The following is a 23,419-nucleotide window of genomic DNA, read 5'->3' on the forward strand; positions in this document are numbered from 1 at the left end:
CCCTCTCACGCCCACTTTTCCTCAAAACACATCCAATCAAAATTTTAAGATAGCCATTTTGTTCGACGTAGTTGAAAGTTCTGGAAATTAGGTCTTTGAGGATGATAACCCCCTCCCCCCACAGCCCTCAGGGCAAGGGTGGTAAGTTATGCCCTGGAGGCATATAAGGTTGTAATAGAAAGTGTTGTCGTAGAAACTTCAAAAAGGGTTCATTCGATTGGAAATTGAAGTGGCTAGTGCCCTATTTAATAGTAGAAAGTGATTGGAAGACAACTAACGCCCCTTCTACGCCCACCATTTTCCCAAACTCATCCAATCAAAATTTTGAGATAGCTTTTTTGTTCCGCGCAGTTCAGGAAATTATACCTTTGAGCAGGGCAGTCCCCCCACAGTTTTCAGGGCAAGGGTTATAAGTTATGCCCTGGGGGCATATAAGTTTTTATTGAAATCTTTGTCGTAAAAACTTGAAAAAGGGCTCATTCGATTGGAAAATCAAAGGTCTAGTGCTCTTTTTACTAGTTGAAAGTGATTTGAGGGCAACTAACCCCCCTCTCACGCCCAACTTTTTCCCAAACACATCTAATCAAAATTTTGAGGTAGCAATGTTGTTCAGCGTAGTTGATTTCCAGATAGAAATTATATTTTTGAGAAGGACACTCCCCCACAGCCCTCAGGGCAAGGGTTGTAAGTTATGCCCTGGGGGTAAATACGGTTTTTTGTAGAAAGTGTTGTCGTAGAAACTTTAAAAACGGCTCATTCGATTGGAAATTCAAATGGCTAGTGCCCTTTTTGACAGTCGAAAGTGATTGGAAGGCAACTAACACCTCTTACACGCCCACCATTTCCCCAAAAACATCCAATCAAAATTTTGAGATAGCTATTTTGTTCCACGCAGTTTAAAATTCAGGACATTATACCTTTGATTAGAACACTCCCCCCACAGTCTTCAGGGGATGGGTTATACATTCTTTCCTGGCGGCATATAAGTTATAAGTTTTTATTGAAATCTTTGTTATATAAACTTGAAAAAGGGCTGCCCTTATACTAGTCGAAAGTGTTTGTAGGGCAACTAACCCCCCTCTCACGCCCCCCATTTCCCCAAACACATACACTCAAATTTTTAGATATTCATTTTGTTCAACGTAGTCGAAAGTTCTGGAAATTAGGTCTTTTAGGATGATAACTCTATCAGAGGCCTCAGTGCAAGGGTTGTAAATTATGCCCTGGGGGCATATAAGGTTTATATTGAAAGTTATTGTAGAAATTTCAAAAGGGGCTCATTTGATTGGAAAATGAAATTTCCCTTTTTAATAGTCGAAAGTGAGTGGACTAATTAACCCCCCTCTTACGCCCACCATTTCCCAAAACACATTCAATCAAAGTTTAGAGATAGCCATTTTGGTCAACGTAGTTGAAAATTGGAAAAATTATGTATTTAAGGATGACAAACCCCTCAGAGCCCGCAGAGCGAAGGTTGTAAGTTATGCCCTGGGGGCATATAAGGTTTATATAGATAGAGTTGTCTTAAGAACTTCAAAAGGGGCTCATCCAATTGGAAATTGAGAGGGCTAGTGCCTTTTTAATAGTTGATAGTGATTGGAGGGTAACTAACCCCTCTCACGCCCACCATTCCCCCAAACGCATCCCATCAAAATTTTCAGATAATCATTTTGTTCAACGGTGCAGCAAGTTCTGGAAATTAGGTCTTTGAGGATGACAAACCCCCCCCAGCCCTCAGGGCAAGGGTTGTAAGTTATGCCCTGGGGGCATATAAGGTTTTTACTGAAAGCGTTGTCGCAGAAACTTCAAAAGGGCTCATTTGATTGGAAATTGAAATGGCTAGTGCCTTTTTTAATAGTTGAAAGTGATTGGACAGCGACTAACGCCCCTGTCACTCCCACCATGTTGCCAGACACACCTCAAAATTTGAGATAGCCATTTTTTTTACGTAGTTGAAAGTTCTGGAAATTAGCTCTAGAGGATGACAACCACCCTCACAGCCCTTAGGGTAAGGGTTGTAATTTATGCCCTGTGGGCATATAAGGTGTTTATAGTAAGTGTTGTCGTAGAAACTCAAAAAGGGCTCATTCGATTGGAAATCGAAAGACCTAGTGCCCTTTTAATAGTCGAAAGTGATTGGAAGGCTTGACATTTTTATAGTAAAGATCGATGTGGGTATAATGTATTATTTTGTTGTTGTTTAGACCAGAGCACTTTGTATCAAAGGAGTTGTCGTAGGAACTTCAAAAAGGGCTCATTCGATTGAAAATAGAAAGGACTGATGCCCTTTTAATAGTCGAAATTGATTGGAGGGCAACTAATCCCCTTCCACAACCACCCACCCAATTTCCCCTTATTTTTAAAAACGAAATCTTTCCTTAAGATTAAATCAAAAAGCACTGTGTTAATGCTAATTCCCAATAAGGCATCTCAGCAGTATCCCAAGAACGACTGAGGGTACTATGTTCAAACTTTCGGGACTACTTCTGCTCTTAAAATTGAACCAGAACCAACGTGTGTTTCCAAGCTATCAAAGAAAGTAAACAGATTTTTTTGCGAATGGTATCAAGTTTTCCATTTCAGGTCAACTAGAGGAGGTATGAAACTAAATTAAACACTGCTATTTGTGTCCAGATTTTTAAAAGGGTGTAAGTTGCTAAAAATTGCTGAAAATGTCTCTCCAGCATACAAATAGCAGGCCAAACTATAAATTCTTAAAAAAACGAAAAGATTTAAAGTATTATTTTATTTTTCCCTGAAAAGAATATGTCAATATAAAACGAACAGAAATTAACTAAAAAAAAATTTTCAACAAAATAAGTTTTTCAAAGAAAAGTAAAGAACTCTTATTAAACAAAAAAAGCAAAAATAAATCAAATAATCTACCAAACGTGAAACTACCACAAATCAGCATCGATAAATAAATGAAATCCAAAACGAACAGAAATTACAATAAATAACCGAGTCAAACTCAAAACGAGCTGAAATTAACATAAATTGGGCTCAAAACGCCCATGCCTTCCCAAGGCCAGAACATAATTTGCGCTTTACTGAAAAAAATACAAATGAATGTTCATTGTCAGTTTAATATACATATACTGATATTTTTTAATCAAAATGTTAATATTATCTAACGTATTAAAGTTATAAAAGTAATAACATTTATATTTTTTCAGTAAAGTGTAAATTATGTTCTGGCCTTGGGAAGGCATAGGGGTTTTGAGCCCAACTTATGTTAATTTCTGCTCGTTTTGAGTTTAACTCGGTTATTTGTTGTAATTTTTGTTCGTTTTGGGTTTCATATATTTATCGATGCTGATTTGTGTTAGTTTCACGCTTGGTAGATTATTTGTGCTCATTTTTTTGTTTAATGGAGTTCTTTACTTTTCTTTGAAAAACTTATTTTGTGGAAAAAGTTTTTTTAATTAATAATTTAAAATAATCTATCGATTTAGATTCCACAAAATATAGCTTAATAATAAAATGAAATAAACTAGTCTAAATCGAATGATCGCAGTTCTAAAATAATCTAAGCCACGTGGCTGCAAATAACTTAATAAGGTTTTTGATTGCGTAAGAGGCTGTACTTATCTAGGTGACAACTAATATAAAGGACTGGCAGTGTTACGAATTTCACGGACAAAAAGTGCCGTTGAATTTAACTAATTAGTTGTGTTTATTTATTTTGAACCTTGTTGAAACACCGACGAAAATTTAGCTCTCATTTAAACGTTTTAATTTTTAAGTATCCAAACGGAATATTGTGGCTTTCACAGTTTAGAGCTTACAGCCAAGGGAAGCTTAATGTAAACCAAATATGTCCGCTCAAATGCTGCCCAAAAGATACCAAATTTTTTTTTCGAACAAATGTTTGGAAAATCACAGATTGATATTTCCAAGAGAACCTTAATGAAGACAAAAAATGTGAAAAAAGGGATAACATAAGGGAGACAGAAGTTTTGATCTAATGGGTTTTGAATTTTTCTAGATTCACTAGTCAAACAGTTCCTGGTAACGAACTGTAAGTAATAGCAGAGCTCCTACGTGGCCACTATTTCTAGTAAAAATCACTATTTTTAAAGCTAGTCACTATATGTCACTCTTTTCGAGAAACGGTCACTATAGTCACTTTTTTTTATGAAAATGGCTAAGTTTTAAGAGAAAAGCCCCGTTTAGAGAGGAATGGATTGAGAAAAAAGTCATTTTTCACGCTTCGCGGCTTTCACTTTTAGAGGCTGTCCCTAAATACATATCTGGCCAGTCTCAACTCCGGTGCTTTTTTGTGGACAGACGTGACATTGGCAACTGACAAGGTAAGTTCAGATATTTGATTTTCAACTAAAATGGTATGGCTACGGCCCTACTCATCGCCTCTGCTTGTAGAAGTTCAGCAAAGGAAGACTTTGTCGTCGGGCAGCATAAATGGCTGAGGGCTGTCTTCTTGTATCCCTTAGAAGTGCTATTCTGGCTTTTGTTTTTATATTATGTTAAGCTGTTGCATGTTAGTGAGATCAGTGAAAGCGATTGAAAGCCCTTGCCACAGGTTTCCGAGATTAGGCTATTAGCTGATGTGCTTTCAGAATGAAGCAGATAGGGATCAGTTTGTGTAGTATATTTGAAGTAATTCTAAGGTGATTCGACTTGCCTTCTCCTTAGTAGTTTTTCATGCATAACTTGTCCTGTTCCTTATTCATGAATTTCAATGTGGCGGAAAATTTGATACCTCATCAAGCTTAAAACCCTCTAAAGGATTTTTACATCTGTAACCTTGATGCATGTAAAGATTGCAATTTTCATGGAAATAATGTTTTTCTGAATCAATTGTGTGATAAAGTAAAGATAGTTTTTGTTTTTAACATGAAATTGAGCTGATTTTATTTTCCTTTTCTTTTTTCGGTTCCATCTGGCTGAGTTGTAAGTTGTACCAGTCTAGTCTAGAGTAGTTTTATCAATGCATTTGACCGATGATCATCATCCTTACTTTATACCATTTGTTCCTCATTGCTAGAAGTTAGAATAAACGGAGCCTTCACATGTAGATCCCTAACAAGAAACGTTGAGAAAATGCTCTGAAATGAGACATGGCATTTCTATATCCGCACCATGTTAACCCTCAGATAATTCTTCTGGAATTGACCTAAATGTTACATTGACTGTGAAATTGGACCATCCATCCGGTGAAAGGACGGATGGTTCCAAAAGAGGATCTGATATCCTAATAAACCTGTTCTTGTTAAAGTAGAGAAGTAAATAGGACAAAAACAAGGGAAAAAGTTCAAATGCGGACAATCAATCTAAGACCAGTAGCACACTACAATCGAGCAAGTTCTCTGACCAGCACATACGTGAGTTTAGATTTCGAATTTATGAATTAGGAGAAACTGCTGTCTAAACAACTTATTTCATGCCACGAGAAAAAGATGACATGGCGGGCAATAACTGAGCAGAAAATGGAAACAAAAAACGAACCAAACAGGTAGTATGTTGACTAGCTAACACACTGAAAATAGGACTTTAGGTGCTTTCTCAGAAAATAGGGACTACTTTAGGGACCAATATACAATTCCTGCAATATTCATTAGAGTTCATATGTAACATTCACACTTAGAGTATTATCTGCAGAATTATCAATAAAAAGTTTTTTTTGACCACAGCATTCCTACCGTAGTAGCGACTCAAACAATTTAATCACAGTGACAAAAATATTTGTCTACTAAAATCAGTGGCTTCATTTAAAATTTACATTTTGACCAACTGAGAACCTATAAAGAGAATCAAACAAAATAGATAATAATTTTAGTGCAAATTGATTTATTTCACTTAAGGAAACATAAGAAAACGAAAATAAAATACACACTTCAATTCGACTACACTTCCTTCAGCTCGTGTTTTTATTACCATATTTGTACAATAAACACAAATTGAACTGACTAAACACAAATCTCTTTTACATTCTTCTTAGCTAATAAAGATAATAAAACATCCCAATCTTTTTTTTTTTGCGAACTTGTGCAAGAGGATTCGCAAAATACGGTTTTTAAGTCGCATTAAATAGTGCAACATATTTTTAGGATTTTGCTCAACAGATAAAACCAAAAGGGATATTTTTTTTTTCAATCTGAAAAACATTTTTATGTCTCGTGTGACATTCATTACAAATTACTAATTTCCACAAGTTGTGTAATAGCGCAGTGTCGACCTCTATACTCTTTTCATTTTGATCATGAGTCATATTCATAATAAATAGAAAAAAAATATATTGCAAATAGTCTTTTTTTAATTAAGCTTTCAAAATTTCTAGCAAAATTTCTTAAAATTTGAATAAAGTTTGGAAAAAATTTCAGCAAGGGTTCTATAGTCATGCCAAAATGAATTGAGCTCACTTACCTTACAGTATTTATCCAAAAATACTACCAAGAAGGTGGGGCGAACTAATTTGGAGATAATAGACTTGCTATTATAACCTATTTACATAAGATTAAGCAATTTTAGGGGTCAAAAGTAAGACAGTGAAGGTAGGGAACTTATTAAAATGACTATTTAACCCAATTCTTAGCTAAATTCTTACAAAAATGATAGTTTAAATAACTTTTAAGCTGGACTCTAGAAGCATTTCTTCATCAAAAGTAATCAAAGGCGACTTTCACATAAAAGGGAAGAATTAGATCCATTTCAGAAAAATGCAACAGCAAAGTGGGTTGAAAGAGCAGTTTCATTTGTGTTTCCATTTATGCTTTATATTTTCACAGGCATGTAAAGCACATGAAAGAAAAGGCAGAAAGCCTTTAACACCATCTAACAATAAAACAGCTTCAAGAGTGAAGTTTGAAAAAACCTCTATCCAAGCTTGTAATTTACCCAACAAGACGAAACATAGAATGAAAAAATAGAAAGTTTAAAAAAATATCCTTAAACTTTTTAGAAAATGATTTTAAAAATCATTTTAAAAAAAAAAACAACTTGGAATCATTATGAATTGTTGATATTAGATTCATTAATAAATCATTGACACGATCATGAATAATAAAATTATTCATGGTTATATTATCTAGAATCAGCAGAGATAAAATTTATTTCACATTTATTATAGTTGTTTTAAAAGACTAAGGTCTTTACTCATGGTGGTTAAAGAGGTTTCGTTGTTAACTAAACACCCTTTAAAAAATTTTTTAGAGACTTCTTAATAATAATAAAAAAAAAAAAAAAAAAAAATCAAGATGCTACAGAAAATAACATCAATGAATTAAATAGCCAAAGTGAATATCCCAATTTTTTGCATTGGTATTTTTTAACTGTTTCAGAGACATCTATACATCTGAGTTAACTCAATTTATTTCAACTTTTTCATTAAATATAAACAAAAATTAGCAGAAAAAAGTCGTTCAATATTCAGAAAACTAAGGCACTCTACTGGCAAACAATTTTTCGAAATTTGTCTTTCCAAACTTGAAATTCAGGCTATATGAGGAAATACAAAATTTCGTATAGCAAAAAAAAATCTTAAGACGAGTCGCTCCCACCCAATCAATTCCAAGTAGTTGTCCACTTCTACAATGTAAAGCTAGTTTCTTATAGGAAATAAATTTCAATTCGATAGCAAGATTTTCACATCGCCCGACGAAGAAAATGTCTTTCTGTGGACGAATATTTGGTTCTCTTGTGGAGCAAAGTTGAAAATCGGTTTTCTCGTCCGAAAATATTATGTTTAAAATCAATAAGCTTCCAAGAATATTTTTATTGATTTATCTTTCTTTATATACATAAAACTACTGAGTTTCCGAAACACCCAGCCAATCAGTTATAAAAAACGTGATACAATGCTATACAAAGAGATTCCTTCCGAGTACTTCTACAATCAGAGCCAGCTGGTTCTCGGATGCTCAAAGGATAAAAAAAATTACATTTAGTCAGTAAAGCGAAAGTATACACAGCTTTGTCTCACGGCTGGGGTTTCAAGATGAAACTTTCAGAAAAATTCTTCTTTTTTTACGGAGGGGGGATATGGGAAGTTACAATTTAATGTTTGGAGGAAGAAAAAATTATTTTTATATCTAGTCCTCATAAATGAATATATACACTATGTTTTTATGTTTATGCATGCCCTCCATCAAGGCCTCATAGCTAGTTCTTTTTTCAACAAGATAGTAATACAAAGGTGTTTCTTTTTCTTTCATAGAAATTTACTTAAAGAACGCCAGTCATACCAGCGGGAATACAAATATATATGAGATTAGCTTCATAGATGAACTTATTATTTATAATTAGTTGTTAGTAATTAATCAATAAGCTTTGTTTTAATAATGAACAATAATAAATTAAAAAAATGTAACATTTAAAATTTAAAATAATAAAAATAACAAAAATAAGAATGATTATAAAAAAAAGAATATTATATAATAATAATGTAATGTTTTTAAAGATGATTAATTTAATACATAAATTACAAGTAAAGAGCTGCTGTACAACCAAACAATTTTGAAATTCAAATTAAACACTTCCGAAACGGCAAAATCCTGCCCGAGTACACGAAATGAACTTCATTCACATTATAATCGGACTAAAAGTTGTAATCATCCTTCTTTTCTTTGCTTCAAATTCATGCAATTCGGATCTAGAAATTAAAATAGTCTACTTTTAAAAACTTTAGCTAAAATACAAGGGCACCCAGAAAAAAATTCGTTTTCTGGAAAAATAACGCATTTATCCCCCCCCCTTCCCTGGAAGAATCTTTAATCCTCGCTAATTTGGCCTATTTTACAATATGAAGTGCATAGTCTCGTCAAACAAAAGCTAAGAAGAACGTAAAGATACAAGAGACATATATAATATATATAGACATATATAATATATATGTCTATATATATATAGAGACATATATATAGAGACATATATAATATATATACAATATATATTTTTATATTAATATATATATATATATATATATATATATATATATATATATATATATATATATATATATATATATATATATATATATATATATATATATATATATATATATATATATATATATATATATATATATATATATATTATATATATAATATATATATATATATATATTTAATATATATATATATAATATATATATATATATATATTAATGCCAAATTAATGCCTGTTCGTGGTAATGTCGTTTCAGGTTTAAGTATCATTGTTGAGGCTGAGATTCATAACTTAATGGCCGAGACTAACAAATTCCGATTTTAGTGGTGGCCGAAATTAAAATATTAATGGCTAGGTTGTCAATAAAAGATTGCGGCCAAGTACTGGGGGGTTTTACCATTCTCAAATTTTATGTTGCCTACTAGCAGTTTTGGTACTTGTCAATTATATAAAACACACTCGAAAAGTGAAGTTTGATGACAATAAAATACTTTAATTAGCAAAACAGAATACTTTATCAGCAAAATTGTGAAGGTTATTTGTGAATTATTAAATTGGGGGCTTCGGCGTCGGCTGATCGTCTCAAAGACAAAGAAAAGTTCATTATTAACGCGATTCTTTACCTAGTTCATTTTAGTTCGCGATTCTTGAGGACACCGGTTAGTTTACGCGATTCTTGAGGACACCGGTTAGTTTGCTTTGACTAGTGATATAATATAGTGTCTCACCATGGATGTTCAAGAATCATTTCAGATTGTTGGAAGAGCTACAACACAACTGAGCTGGAACAAGCCGGTTTAACTCAATTGAAAGTGAACCACAAAAATAATTTTGCCGACCCAGAAACCGGCGCCTCTACCCAAAAAGTAGAGATAATTTCGGACTCCGAGAAATGAAGGAACAAATAGTACCGAGGCGCATCCTGCCATTATCCAAATTTATGCTTGCTAGAGTATATGTGGTGGGTAATAGTAAAGATAGAAAGCCGGTTTCCCTTTGATATAATTCTTGAGGGCATCTTCGTGTTCTGGATCCTCATTTGTAAGTTGTACTTTTCACTATTTCGCTAATTTTTCAGGTTCCTCCAGCCTACCAGTTGCTCACGTAAGTAAGGTATAAATTATTTGACAAAGACTGTTCTTCCGCATATGACTAATATTTGACATTTTTCTTTTTCAGGTTCCCTCGTAGTCAACATGGAAGAAAACAACTTTTAAGTTCACAAAAGTAAGTTATATGTTATACTTTGAAATATGATATTAATTATTTCAAGAAAATGGTCTTTAGGCATATGAAAAGCATATAATCTTTTCCTTTTTCAGATTTCCACTCACTAAACATGGAAAAAAACCTTTAGTATCAAGTAATCAATTTATATATTATTTTAAAATTAATCTTCTTTACCATATAACTACTACTTTACAATATTATTTTTAAGGGTCAAACTGATTGAACATTTAAGAATACAACTTTTAAGTTAACCACAATATGTTATATTCTATACATTTAAATATGTAATAAATACTTTCAAAAAGACTTTCTTTAGTCATATGACTAGTATTTAATCCTTTCATTCTTCAGGGTTCCACTCAGTAAACATAGAAAAAAACCTTTAGGTTAACTGAATTAAGGTACATATCATTTGAAACACAATGTTCTTACGCATATGAATAGTACTTGACCTTTTTCTTTTTAAGGTTCCCTCTCAGTGAATATGGAAGAATACAACTTTTAAGTTCACAAAAGTATTTTATATGTTATACTTTTAAATAAGTTATAAATTATTTCAAAAAAATTGGTCTTAGGCATATGAAAAATATACGATTTTTTTATTCATCAGGGTTCCTATGAGTAAACATGGAAAAAAAAACCTATAGTATAAAACAAGTAATGTATAAGTTATTTGACTTATATTGTTATTACGATTAAGAAAACAACTTGATATTTTTCTGTTTAAGGTTACCTCTCAGTGACAAGGGAAGAATACAACTTTTAAGTTCACAAAAATATCCTATATGTTATACTTTTAAATAAGTTATAAATTATTTCAAGAAGACTGTTCTTAGGCATATGACTAATATTTGATATTTTCATTCCTCAGGATACCAATGATTAAACATGGAAAAAAAAACCTTTAGGATAAATCAAGCTGGGTATAATATAAATGACAAATATTTTTAATTCGAATAAGAATCCAACTCTACATTATTATTTTTATGGGTAAATATCAGTGATCATGTAAGAATACTACTAATTCCATAAAAATATGCTACATGTTATACATTGAATTCAGTAATAAATAATTCATAGAAGACTCTTCTTAGGCATATGGAAAATATTTGATATTTTTATTTATCAGGTTTCCTATGAGTAAACATGAAAAAAAAAACCTTTAATTTCACGTAAGTAAGTTACATAATATTTGACATATACTGTTCTTAAGCATATGAATACTAATCGATATTACTATTTTTCATGTTCCCTCTCAGTGAGCGCGGAAGGAAAAAACTTTAAGTTCACAAAAGTAAGGTACACGTTGTACCTTGAAATAACTAATAAATTATTCCAAAAGGACTCTCCTTACGCATATGACTAATATATAATATTTTTCTTTATCATGTTTCCACTGAGTAAACATGCAAAAAAAAACTTTATTTTCACTTAAATAGGTTTATAAATTATTTGAAATATCCTGCTCTTAATCATATTACTAATATTTGACCTTATTCTTTATCAGGTTCCCTCTCAGTCAGCGTGGAAAGAAACAACTTTAAGTTCACAAAAGTAAGTTATATGTTATACTTTTAAGTAAGTTATAAATTATTTCAAAAAGACTGTTCTTAAGCATATGACTGATATTTGATTTTTTTTTTTCTTTATCAGGTTCCCTCTGAGTCAACGCGGAAGACAATGTTAAGTTCACAAAAGTAAGTTATATGTTATACTTTTAAATAATTTATAAATTATTTCAAAAAGACTGTTCTTAAGCATATGAATAATATTTGATCTTTTTCTTTTTCAGGTTCCCTTTGAGTAAACATGGAAGAAAATAACTTTAGTTTCACGTAAGTAAGTTTATAAAATATTTGAAAAAGATTGTTCTAAAGCATATGACTAATATTTGATATTTTTCTTTTTCAGGTTCCCTCTGAGTCAACATGAAAGAAAACTACTTTATTTCCGCGAAAGTAAGTTATAAATTATTTCAAAAAATGTACTCTTAAGCGTATGATTAAAATTTGATATGGTTCTTTATCAGGTTCCCTCTGAGTAAAAATGGACTTTCGTCCAATATAAATTATTTTTCGTAAGTTATAAATTATTTGAAAAAGATAGTTCTTAAGCATACATACATGCGTGTATTTAAAAACCAGTGGCCATATACAAAAAAAAAAAATAATAATAAACAATAAGGAAAGAACAATAGCAATCCATAAATTTAAACTAAAACTTCTTTCCGCTCCATCAGACTATTCTCTATAAAACAACCTAACGCAGTAATTAGGCCCCTCGAAGTAGTCCCCAAAACACCCGGGAGCAGCGGTACATCCCCATAAAAAAATTTATCCCTAAAATTTGCAAAACTTTGGCATCTACTCAGAAAATGGTCCATCCCATCCCCAAACTCCCCAAAGAGGGGGCAGGCACGCCTACTTCCCGAGCCATCCTCATCTTAAGACTCCCAGTAGCCTTTACGCAGTGGTATTCAATTTGCCCGCGCCTGCAACAAATACTTAAGGGCTCTCCACGGTAGGTTCACCTTCAAATAAAACTCCTCCCCATACACATCTTTAACCTGTCTATAAAAATGCAGGCTACTAGACTTTTCCAGACCCGTTAGCCAAACTGACATATGATTAATATTTGCTATTCTTCTTTTTCAGGTTCCCTCTGAGTCAATATGGAAGAAAACAACTTTAATTTCATGTAAGTAAGTTATAGATTATTTCAAAAAGATTGTACTTAATAATATGATTAACACTTTTATTTTACCTTTTCAGGTTCCATGTACTACAACATTAAAGAAAAAAACTTTTAAGTACACCTAAGTAAATTATATATTAATTCAAAAAGGTTGTTCTTAAGAATATGCCTAACATTTGATATTTTTCTTTTTCAGGTTCCTTCTGATTAAACATGGAAAAAAACTTTTAGTTTCACGTAAGTAAGTTATATAAGTTATATTACGTAAGTACGTAAGTAAGTTATAATTATTTGAAAAAGACTGTTCTTAACTATATGACTAATATTTCCTATTTTTGTTTTTCAGGTACCCTCTGCGTGGAAGAAAAACACTTTAATTTCACGTAAGTAAGTTATAAATTAATTCAAAAAGATTGTTCTTAAGAATATGATTAATATTTATATTTTCCCTTTTCAGGTTCACTCTGAGACAACACGGAAGAAAACAACTTTAATTTCACGTAAGTAAGTTATAAATTAATTGAAATACATTGTCCTTAAGAATATGATTAATATTTGCTATTTTTTGTTTTTCAGGTTCACTTTGTATGTAATAAAAAAACTTCTATTTCACGTAAGTAAGTTATAAATCAATCCAAGAAGATTGTTCTTAAGAATATGATTAATATTTGAATTTCCCCTATTCAGGTTCCCTCTGCTACAACATGGAAGAAAACAACTTACAAAAATTATTTCAAAAAGATTGTTCTTAAGCATATGATTAATATTTATATTTTCCCTTTTCAGGTTCCCTCTGAGACAACATGGAAGAAAACAACTTTAAATTCACGAAAGTAAGTTATACGCTATACTTTTAAATAAGTTATAAATCATTTCAAAAAGACTGTTCTTAAGCATACAACTAATATTTGATACTTTTTTTTATCAGGTTCTCTCTGAGTAAACATGGCAAAAATATTTGCTATTTTTCTTTTTCAGGTTCACTCTGAGTCAATATGGAAGACAACAACTTTAATTTCACGTAAGTAAGTTATAAATTATTTCGAAAAGATTTTTCTTAAGCATATTTATATTTTTCCCTTCTCAGGTTCCCTCTGAGACAACATTGAAGGAAACAACTTTAATGTCAAGTAACTACTACTACGACTAATAACTCACCGCAGCACCAAGCCGCCTGAGGCCAACACAGCTACGCACGATCCTCCTCCACCCCAATCTATTCAAAGCCTCCCTTTTTACACCCGCCCACGAAGTTCCCATTTCCTTTCAATCTTTCTTTATGACGTCCTCCCACCCCAGAGGGGGACGACCTGCTTTCCATTTAGCCCTAGATGGTTGGCCGAAAAGAACAATCTTCGGCAATCTGTCATCCTTCATCCGCACAACGTGCCCTAACCACCTCAACCTTTCTTTCATTATAGCCCTAGAGAGCGGTATTGAACCACATTTTCCGTATTGGCTATTGTTTGAAATACGGCCAGTCAGCCGGGTACCCAGAACAATCCTTAAGCAATTTCTCTGGAAAACATCTAGCAAATCTTCATCTGCTTTTTGGAGCGTCCATGCTTCAGAACCATATTTGACTACTGTCATCACTGTAGCTTCTAATATTATAATCTTGGTTTGAAAACTTATCTTCCTATCCTTCCAGATTTTTTTTAACTCTGAAAAAACACCCTGGGTCTTGGCTATTCTATTTTCAACATCTTCACTGCTCCCACCATCTTTACTAATAGTACTACCAAGGTAAGTGGAGCTGCCCACCTGATCAATCTGTTTATTACACAACATAACCTTTTCATCTTCACTCATTCCTAGCCTTAGTGACTGAGTATTCTTAAAATTAATTTTCAAATCTATTCTTGCACCCCGAACTCACTAAACCTCTTAAACTTCATTCATTTTGCTCATACTTTCATCTAGGATGCTTAAATCATCAGCATAATCCAAGTCCAGGAGACTTTTTCCTCCCCATTTGATTCCGTTGTCTCCCATTGCCTTTCCTGTGCTCCTTAAAACAAAGTCCATCAAAATAATCCATATAAAGGGGGATAGAACACAACCCTGCTTAACTCTACCTTTTCTAAAACCGCACTGCTCTTCTCTTAAAACTTTGTCTACTTTAAAACTTAATGTCAAGTAAGTAAGTTATAAATTATTTCAAAAAGAATGTTCTTAAGAATATTATTAATATTTATATTTTCCCTTTTCAGGTTCCCTCTAAGACAAAACGGAAGAAAACAACTTTAAGCTCACGTTAGTAAGTTATAAATTATTTGAAAAAGATTGTTCTTAAGTATATGATTAATATTTGCTATTTTTCTTTTTCAGGTTCCCTCTGAGTCAATATGGAAGACAGCAAGTTCAATTTCACGTAAGTAAGTTATAAATTATTTCAAAAAGATTGTTCTTAAGCATATGATTAATATTTATATTTTCCCTTTTCAGGTTCCCTCTGAGACAACATGGAAGAAAACAACTTTAAGTTCACCTAAGTAAATTATAAATTATTTGAAAACAGTTGTTCTTAAGCATATGACTAATATTTGATGTTTTTCTTTATCATGTTCCTTCTGATTAAACATGGAAAAAAACCTTTAGTTTCACGTAAGTAAGTAATAAATTATTTGAAAAACATTGTTATTAAGTATATGACAAATATTTGATATTTTTGTTTTTCAGGTTCTCTCTGAGTCGATATGGAAGAAAACAACTTTAATTTCACGTAAGTAAGTTATAGATTATTTCAAAAAGATTGCACTTAAGCATATGATTAATATTTATATTTCTCCAATTCAGGTTCCCTCTAATTCAATATATAAGAAAACAACTTTAATTTCACGTAAGTAAGTTATAAATTAATTGAAAAACATTGTTCTTAAGAATATGATTAATATTTGCTATTTTTTGTTTTTCAGGTTCCCTTTGTATGTAAGAAAACAACTTTAATTTTATGTAAGTAAGTTATAAATCAATTGAAGTAGATTATTCTTAAGCATATGAATGATATTTGATATTTTCCCTTTTCAGGTTCCCTTTAAGACAACATGGAAAAAAAAATCGTTAAGTACACGTAAGCAAGTTATAAATTATTTAAAAAAGATTGTTCTTAAGCATATGACTGATTATTTGCTATTTTCCTTTTTCGGGTTCCCTCTGATTAAACATGGAAATAAACCCTTTAATTTCACGTAAGTAAGTTATAAAGTATTTCAAAAAGGCTGTTCTTAAGTATATGACTGATATTTATATTTTCCCTTTTCAGGTTCCTTGTAAGCCAACATGAAAGAAACAACTTTAAAATCACGTAAGTAAAATAAAAATTATTTGAAAGCGGCAGTCCTTAAAAATATAACTAACATTGGCTATTTTCGTTTATCGGGTTCCTTCTTAGTAAACATTGAAATACAACCTTTGATATCAAATAAACAAGTAATATATTATTGGAAAAACATTACTCCTTAGCTGACGATAAATGATGTATCTTATAGAAAGGCAGGTTTCCGATGATTAGATAAGGAAGAAAAAAAATTTAATTTAACGTAAGTAATTTAAGACGTATTTCAAAAAGATTTCCTTTACGTACATGATTAACACTTGTATTTTTCCCTTCTCAGGTTCCCTCTGAGACAACATTGAAGGAAACAACTTTAAGATCACGTAAGTAAGTTATAAATTATTTGAAAAAGATTGTTCCTAAGCATATGATTAATATTTGCTATTTTTCTTTTTCAGGTTCCCTTTGCATGTAAGAAAACAACTTCAATTTCACGTAAGTAAGTTATAAATTATTTCAAGAAGATTGTTATTATTAATATTTATATTTTCCCTTTTCAGATTCCCTCTGAGATAACATGGAAGAAAAAAACTTTAAATTCACAAAAGTAAGTTATCAATTATACTTTTAAATAAGTTATAAATTATTTCAAAAAGACTGTTCTTAAACATATAACTAATATTTAATACTTTTCTTTATCAGGTTCTCTCTGAGTCGATATGAAAGAAAACAACTTTAATTTCATGTAAGTAAGATATAGATTATTTCAAAAATATTGTTCTTAAACACATGATTAACATTTTTATTTTACCTTTTCAGGTTCTATCTAAGACAATATAGAAGAAAACAACTTTAAATTCACGAAAGTAAGTTATATTTCATACTTTTAAATAAGTTATAAATTATTTCAAAAAGACTGTTCTTAAGCATATAACTAATATTTGATACTTTTCTTTTTCAGGTTCCCTCTTAGACAACATGGAAGAAAACAACTTTAATTTTACGTAAGCAAATTATAACTTATTTCAAATAGATTGTTCTTAAGCATATGACTAATATTTTTATTTTCCCTTTTCAGGTTCCCTCTAAGACAACAAGGAAGAAAACAACTTTAAGTTCACGTAAGTTATAAAATTTTTGAAAAATGTTGTTCTTAACCATATGAATAACATTGGCAATTTTTCTTTTTCAGGTTCCCTTTCAGACAATATGGAAGAAAACAAAATTTAAGTTTACATAAGTAAGTTATACGTTATACTTTTAAATATGTTGCAAATCATTTCAAAAAGACTGTTCTTAAGCATATAACGGATATTTAATTCTTTTCTTTCTGAGGTTCCGTCTGAGTAAACATGGAAAAACAACCTTTAGTTTCACGGAAGTAAGTTATAAATTATTTGAAAAACATTGTTCTTAAGCATATGACTAATGTTTGGTATTTTTCTTTTTCGGATTCCCTCTAAGTCAACATGGAATAAAACAACTTCAATTTCACTTAAGTTATAAAGTATTCCAAAAATATTATTATTAAGCATATTATTTATATTTGATACTTTCCCTTTTCAGGTTCACTCTGAGATAAAATGTAAGAAAACAACTCTAATTTCACGTAAGTAAGTTATAAATTATTTCAAAAAGATTGTTCTTAAGTATATGATTGATATTTATATTTTCCCTTTTCAGGCTTCCTATAAGACAACATGGAATGAAACAACTTTAAGATCACGTAAGTTAAAAATTTTTTGAAAAAGATAGTTCTTAAGCATATGACTAATATACGATACTTTTTTTTATCAGATTCCCTCTGAGTGAACATGGAAAAAAAACCTTTGATATCATATGAATAATTTATATATTATATGAAAAAGATTGTTCTTAAGCTTACAAATACTATTTGCTCATTTTCAAATTCATGTTCTCTCTGAGTCAATATGGAAAAAACAAATTTAATTTAACGTAAGTAAGGTATAAATTATTTCAAAAAAGACTGTCTTTAATCATATGATTCATATTTATATTTTTCCTTTTCAGGCTCCCTATAAGACAATATGGAAGAAAACAACTTTAAGATCGCGTAAGTAAGTTATAAATTATTTGAAAAAGTTTGTTCTTAAGCATATGACTAATATTTGCTATTTTTGTTTTTAGGTTCCCTCTGAGACAACATGGAAGAAAACAACTTCAATTTCACGTAAGTAAGTTATAAATTATTTCTAGAAGATTGTTATGATTAATATTTATATTTTCCTTTATCAGGTTCCCTCTGAGACAACATGGAAGAAAAAAACTTTAAGTTCACGTACTTAAGTTATAAATTATTTCAAAAAGATTGTTCTTAAACATATGATTAATACTTGTTTTTTACCTTTTTAGATTCCATCTACTACAACATGGAAGAAAACAGCTTTAAGTTCACGTAAGTAAGTTATAAATTATTTGAAAAACATTGTTCTTCAGCATATGACTAATAGTTGCTATTTTTCTTTTTCAGGTTACCTCTGAGTCAATAAGGAAGAAAACAACTTTAATTTCACGTAATTAAGTTATAAATTATTTAAAAAAGTTTTTCTTAAGCATAATATTAATATTTCTATTTTTCTTTTTCAGGTTCACTTTGAGTCAAAATGTAAAAATACAACTTAAAGTCAAGAAAAACAAGTTATATGTTATACTTTTAAATAAGTTATAAATCATTGCAAGAAGGCTGTTTTTAAAAATATGACTAATATTTGATACTTTTCTTTTTCAGGTCCCTCTGAGTCAATATGCGAGAAAACAACTTTAATTTCACGTAATTATGTTATAAATTATTTCAAAAAGATTACTTTTAAGCATATTATTCATATTTACATTTTTCTTTTTTAGACTCCATATGAAACAACATGGAAGAAGACAACTGTAAATTCGCGTAAGTAAGTTATAAATTATTTGAAAAAGGTTGTTCTTAAGCATATGACTAACATTTGAAACTTTTCTTTTTCAGGTTCCCTCTGAGTCAAGTAAGTAAGTTATAAATTATTTCAAAAACATTATTCTTAAGCACATTATTAATATTTACACTTTCCTTTTCCGCTTCCCTTTGCTGTAACACGGAAGAAAACGACTCTAATTTCAATTAAGTAAGTTATAATTATTTAAAAAAGATTGCTCTTAAATACATGATTCATATTTATGTTTTCCCTTTTTAGGCTTCCTATAAGACAATATGGAATAAAACAACTTTAAGATCACGTAAGTTAAAAATTATTTGAAAAAGGTTGTTCTTAAGCATATGACTAATTATTTGATATTTTTCTTTTTCAGGTTCCCTCTGATTAAACATGGAAAAAAAACCTTTAGTATCACATAAATAAGTTAAAAATTTTTGAAAAAGATTGTTCTTAAGCTTATGACTAATATTTGATATTTTTCTTTTTCAGGTTCCCGGTTGGGTTCCCGGTCAGGTTTCAGGTTAATATTTTTCTTTATCAGGTTCCCTCTGAGTAAACATGGAAAAAAAGCCTTTAATTTCACAGAAGTAGGTTTATAAATTTTTTGGAAAGCGTTATTCTTAAGCATATACTCAATATTTGATATTTTTCTTTTTCAGCCTCCCTCTGAGTCAATATGAAAGAATACAACTTTAAGTCTACATAAGTAAGTTACATGTTATACTTTTAAATAAGTTGCAAATTATTTCTAGAACTGTTCTTAGGCATATGACTAATATTTGATTTTTTTCTTCCTCAGATTCCCTCTGAGTAAACATGGAAAAACAACCTTTAGTTTCACGTAAGTAAGGTATAAATTATTTGGGAAAGGCATTTTTTGAGTTAAAGGCAGCTATATTATATTTTCTTTTTCAGGTTCCCTCTTAGAAAACGTAAGGTAACATAACTCCAGATTCACGTAAGCAAGCTATGAAGTATTCCAAAAGATTATCCATAAGAATGAGATTGATTCTTGATATTTTCCCTTTCAAGGTTCCATCTAATTTAAAATGGAAGAAAACTACTCTAGGTTAAAGTAGGCAAGTTATAAATTATTTCAAAAAGATTGTTCTTAAGCATATGATTCATATTTATATTTTTCCTTTTCAGGCTTCCTATAAGACAATATTGAATAAAACAACTTTAAGATCGCGTAAGTTAAAAATTTTTTGAAAAAGGTTTTTCCTAAGCATATGACTAATATGTGATATTTTCGTTTTTCGGGTTCCCTCTGATTAAACATGGAAATAAACCCTTTAGTTTCACGTAAGTAAGTTAAAAATTATTTGAGAAAGATTGTTCTTGAGCATACGGCTAATATTTGCTATTTTTCTTTTTCAGGTTCCCTCTTATTGAACGTGGAATAAACCCTTTAATTTTACGTAAGCAAGTTATAAATTATTTCAAAAAAGACTGTTTTTAAGCATATGACTAATATTCTATATTTTTCCCTTCTCAGATTCCCTCTGAGACAACATGGAAGAAAACAACTGTAAGTTCACATAAATAATTTATAAGTTATTTTAAAAATTTTGTTCCTAATAACATGACTTACATTTGCTATTTTTGTTTTTCAGGTTCCCTCTGAGTCAACATGGAAGAAAACAACAACAATTTCACGTAAGTTATAAATTATTTCATAAAGATTGTTATGATTAATATTTATATTTTCCCTTTTCAGGTTCCCTCTGAGACAACATGGAAGAAAACAACTTTAATTTCACGTAAGTAAGCTATACATTCTTTCAAAAAGACTGCCCTTAAACACATAACTGATACTTATATTTTACCTTTTCAGGTTCACTCTAATACAGTACTAAAAGAAACAACTTTAGGTTTACGTAAGTAAGTTATTAATCATCTCAAATGGATTATCTTTCAGATCATGATAATTGGTTGCAATTTTTGTTTTTCAGGTTCCCTTTGAGTCGATATGGAAGAAAACAACTTTAATTTCACGTAAATTAATAAATTATTCCAAAAAGATTGTTTATAATTATATTATTAATATTTATATTTTATTTAATTAGGGTCCCTCTACTATAATATGAAAGAAAACAACTTTAAGTTTACGTAAGTTATATATTAATTGAAAAAGATTGTCCTTAAGATCATGACTAATGTTGTCTATTTTTGTTTTTCAGATTCACTCTAAGTCAACATGGAAGAAAACTTCAATTTCACGTAATTAAGTTATAAATTATTTAAAAAAGTTTTTCTTAAGCATATGACTAATATTTCTATTTTCCCTTTTCAGGTTCCCTCTCAGACAACATGGAAAAAAACTACTTTAAGTCAACAAAAGTAAGTTATATTTCATACTTTTAATTAAGTTATAAATCATTGCAAAAAGGCTGTTTTTAAACATATGACTAATATTTGATACTTTTCTTTATCAGATTCCCTCTGAGTAAATATGGAAGAAAACAACTTTAAGTTCACGCAAGTAAATTACGAATTATTTGAAAAAGAATGTTCTTAAGCATATGACTAATATTTGCTATTTTACTTTTTCATGTCCCCTCTGAGTCAATATGGAAGAAAACAACTTTAATTTCACGTAAGTTAAAAATTATTCCAAAAAGATTGTTCTTAAGCATATGACTAAAATATGATATTTTTCCTTTTCAGGTTCCCTCTAAGACAGCATGGAAGAAAACAACTTTAAGTTCACGTAAGTAAGTTATAAATTATTTGAAAAAGGTTGTTCTTAAGCATATGACTAATATTTGATATTTTTCTTTTTCAGGTTCCCTCTGAGTCAACATGGAAGAAAACAACTTTAAGATTGTTTTTAAGCATATAACAAATATTTGCTACTTTTCTTTTTCATATTCTCTCTGAGTCAATATGGCATAAAAAAACTTTAATTTCACGTAAGTAAGTTATAAATTATTTCAAAAAGATTGTTCTTAAGCACATAATAATATTTATATTTTCCTTTTCAGGCTTCCTATAAGACAGCATGGAAGAAAACAACTTTAAGTTCACGTAAGTAGGCTAAGTTATGAATTATTTGAAAAAGATTGTTCCTAAACATATGACTATTATTTGCAATTTTTCTTTTTCAGGTTCCTTCTGAGTTAATATGAAATAATACAAATTTAATTTCACGTAAGTTATAAATTATTTCAAAAAGACTGTTCTTAAGCATAATATTTATATTTATACTTTCCCTTTTCAGGTTCCCTGTGATATAACATGAAAAAAAACAACTTTAATTTCACGTAAGTAAATTATAATTCATACTTTTAAATAAGTTATAAATTATTTCAAAAAGACTGTTCTTAAGCATATATCTAATATTTGATACTTTTCTTTATCAGATTCCCTCTGAGAAAACATGGAAAAACAACTTCAATTTCACGTGAGTAAGTTATAAATCATATGAAAAACATTGTTCTTGAGTAATTGGCTGACAATTGATATGTCAGTATTTCATGTCCTACTTAATCAATGTGGAAGAAAACTTCAGGTTCACTTTCTCAAGTTATAACGCATTTCAAAAGATCGCCCAAAAATACGTGACTAATATTTATACTGTTCTTTTCTCGGTTATATCTGCTATAACTCGGGAGAAAACAACTTTAATTTCACGTAAGCAAGTTATAATTATTTCAAAAATATTGTTTTTAAGTATATGATTAATATTTACATTTTTCCCTTTTCAGGTTCCCTCTAAGACAGCATGGAAAAAAACAACTTTAATTTCACGCAAATAAGTGAAAAATTATTTGAAAAAGATTGTTCTTAAGCATGTGACTAATATTTTATATTTTTTCTTTTTCAGGTTCCCTCTCAGTGAACATGGAAGAAAACAACTTAAAGTCCACGAAAGTAAGTTATATGTTATACTTTTAAATAAGTTGTAAATTCTTCCAAGAAGATGCTCTTTAGGCATACGACTAACATTTAATATTTTTATTCATCAGATTCCGAATGAGTAAACATGGAAAAACAACCTTTAATTTACCGTAAGCAAGGTGCATATTATTTGACAAAGATTGTTCTTAAGCATATGACAAATATTTGCTATTTTTCTTTTTCATGTTCCCTCTGAGTCAATATGGCAGAAAACAACTTTAATTTCACTTAGGTAAGTTATAAATTATTTCAAAAAGATTATTCTTAAACATATGATTAATATTTATATTTTCCCTTCTCAGGTTCTCTCTGAGACAACACTGAAGGAAACAACTTTAAGTTCGCGTAAGTAAGCTATTAATTTTTTGAAAAAGTTTGTTATTAAGCATATGAAAAATATTTGATATTTTTCTTTTTCAGGTTCTCTCTGAGTCGATATGGAAGAGAACAACTTTTATTCACTTAAGTAAGTTATAGA

At 30.3% G+C, this 23,419-nt stretch overlaps 1 protein-coding gene and 1 long non-coding RNA gene across 2 annotated transcripts in view; both read right to left on the reverse strand.

The window, feature by feature from the left end:
* The window catches only part of LOC148953732 (uncharacterized), a 387,433-nt gene that overhangs the window by 303,896 nt on the left and 60,118 nt on the right, over nt 1–23,419 (reverse strand). The gene's annotated exons all lie outside the window — the stretch shown is intronic.
* The window catches only part of LOC148953737 (uncharacterized), a 91,430-nt gene continuing 73,499 nt past the window's right edge, over nt 5,489–23,419 (reverse strand). The window contains exon 4 of the long non-coding RNA XR_016143764.1: nt 5,489–8,611. This is a non-coding gene — a long non-coding RNA (uncharacterized LOC148953737). The remainder of the gene's footprint in view (nt 8,612–23,419) is intronic.

The sequence above is a fragment of the Artemia sp. Qi Xiang Cuo genome, chromosome 3 (assembly GCF_049724085.1).
Source record: "Artemia sp. Qi Xiang Cuo chromosome 3, ASM4972408v1, whole genome shotgun sequence".
Taxonomy (NCBI): Eukaryota; Metazoa; Arthropoda; class Branchiopoda; order Anostraca; family Artemiidae; genus Artemia; species Artemia sp. Qi Xiang Cuo.